A 2,188-nucleotide genomic window follows, 5' to 3' on the forward strand; every position below is an offset into this window, starting at 1 on the left:
CCTGACAATATGCCCCTTGTAGAAAAGCTTGATGGCCTCTGCAATGTCGGGGTTCCTGGTGGTACCAGGCTTCCATATTTTTCCTTATTGACTCATCAACAGCACAATTGGCGTGTCCGTTGTTGACGAGGACCTGGGCGGTGCACTCCAACTCACTGTGTGTGTCATTCCAGGAGGAGCAGTGTGAGAGGGCCCTCCTGACGAAGGCGCTGATGGTGGAGCGCTTATACCTTTCAGGGCACTCACTCTTACCGTTCATGCACATTCCCAGGTTTGTCAGCTTCGTGTACACCTTCATGCTGAACTCGGAATCTCGCTGTTCGACAAGGACGTCAAGGAAGGGGAGGCGGCGGTCTTGGCAATGCTCAATCATGAACGTGAGGCAGCTGTGGTCATGGAATGCACGTCGCAGCTGCTCTATCTTATCCTAGGAGTTGGCGCAGATGAAGGTATCATCAATGTAGCGCATGTACATCCTCAGTTTCCTGGAAATCTGGAAGACCCTCTCTTTGACGGAACCCATAGAGAAATTGGTAAAAAAGGACCCCAAGGGGAGATCCCATCGCCACGCCATCGATCTGGGTGTACATATAGTTGCGGTGATCAGCAAAAGGGGCCTTCTCAGTACAGATTGCCAGCAGGGCTCGAAGGGCATGTTCTGGGATGTTTAAGGATGGAGTGGCTGGGTCCCTGTAAACTCTGTCCAAGATCATTTGTATGGTCTCGTCAACGGGGACATTGGTAAACAGGGACTCTACATCCATTAAAGCAATGCATCCTCCGGGGGGCATTGCTCGTAGGGCATCCAAGAACTCGGCCGACGACTTCAAGCTGTGCCTATCTGGGACGTACAGGGTTAAGATAGTGTTGAGTTTCTTAGCCAACAGGTAAGTAGGGGGAGGTATCTGGCTGATTATGGGGCGAAGGGGGTTCCTTTCTTTATGGGTCTTAACATTCCCATAGATGTAGCCTAAGTCATGGTCACCCATTATGGGTGGCAAATGCAGGGCGTTTGATGTGGCATTGACTGTCTCAATAATCCGGTTGGCCACTCGCTTGATGTTGTCGATGGGGTTCTTGGTAATTCCACGAAATTTCATGTAGACCGCCAGGATTTCTTCAATCTTCCGGCAGTATTCCTCAGTCTGGATAAGGACGAAAGCAGCAGTTTTATTGGCCCTGCATACAGTGACTTAATCACGCTTCCTTAACTGCTTCGCTGCTTCCCTCAGGTCACGGCTGATGACACCACTGCGGTTGTCTCCACAGTTGGTGAGGGCTTCAGCATGCAGACGGGGTTGAAGGGCGTCAGTCGTACGCAGGTTCCCAAGGTACTCTTGCTTCTGGATACCAACGAGAAAATATTCAATTTCCAAGCGTTTATCCATCGGCCTCGGCTGTGTGATGAAGTGGCAGTTGAAGCCCATCCACGGGATCTTGTTTTCGTCAGGTGTTGGGATGTGATTTGTAAGGTTGATGTACTCGTCTCGCCCTTGTGGGAGGCGTATCTTACATCCGTTGAGGGCGACAAGTTTCTTGGTTATGGTCCTGTTCTTCTCAGCATCTTTTTCCTCCAGGTGGCGAAGGCAGTCGATGATGTATTCGTGTTGTCCACGCTCTTGGGGGTTGTCTATTGCGCCATTTTCTTCGTCTGAGGCACGCGGGGAGCTGCAACAGGGTCGCTACGACGGCGGAGGCCCTCCTACTCGGAGTATAAGCTGTCCTTTTCCTAGACGAGTGCAGCCCTCTCTTGTTCCTTGGCATGCAGTTGCCGTTGCAGCAGGGTCCTCATGAAGCTCATCGTGCCTGGTTCTCACTGGGCTGTAGGGTCATGTAGCCGGAAGAATGTGTATTTTGGTAGAAGACACTCTTTTAGGCAAATGTTGTTAAATAGGATGGCAGAATTAAGCGAGTTGATTTTATATTTTGTTTTTACTATTTTCCTTACAATTCGCTTCTCAGGTTCAGCGATGTTTCCGAGTAACTGGCCAATATTCATATTGGGTCGTCATCAGTGCCAGTATTATTCCGTAGGCGTAGTTCAGTCCAGGCCGGGGTCGTCTTTGGTTTAAGGGCTGGTATTGGTGCTGGTATAACTGGTATAGCTGGTATCACATGATGTTTTGACCTTCTCGCAGGTCATCTTTGGGCGAATCGGTTGAAAAGACTGTACCAAGAAAGTTTGCGT

Source organism: Macrobrachium nipponense, chromosome 5 (genome assembly GCF_015104395.2).
Source record: "Macrobrachium nipponense isolate FS-2020 chromosome 5, ASM1510439v2, whole genome shotgun sequence".
NCBI classification, from domain to species: domain Eukaryota; kingdom Metazoa; phylum Arthropoda; class Malacostraca; order Decapoda; family Palaemonidae; genus Macrobrachium; species Macrobrachium nipponense.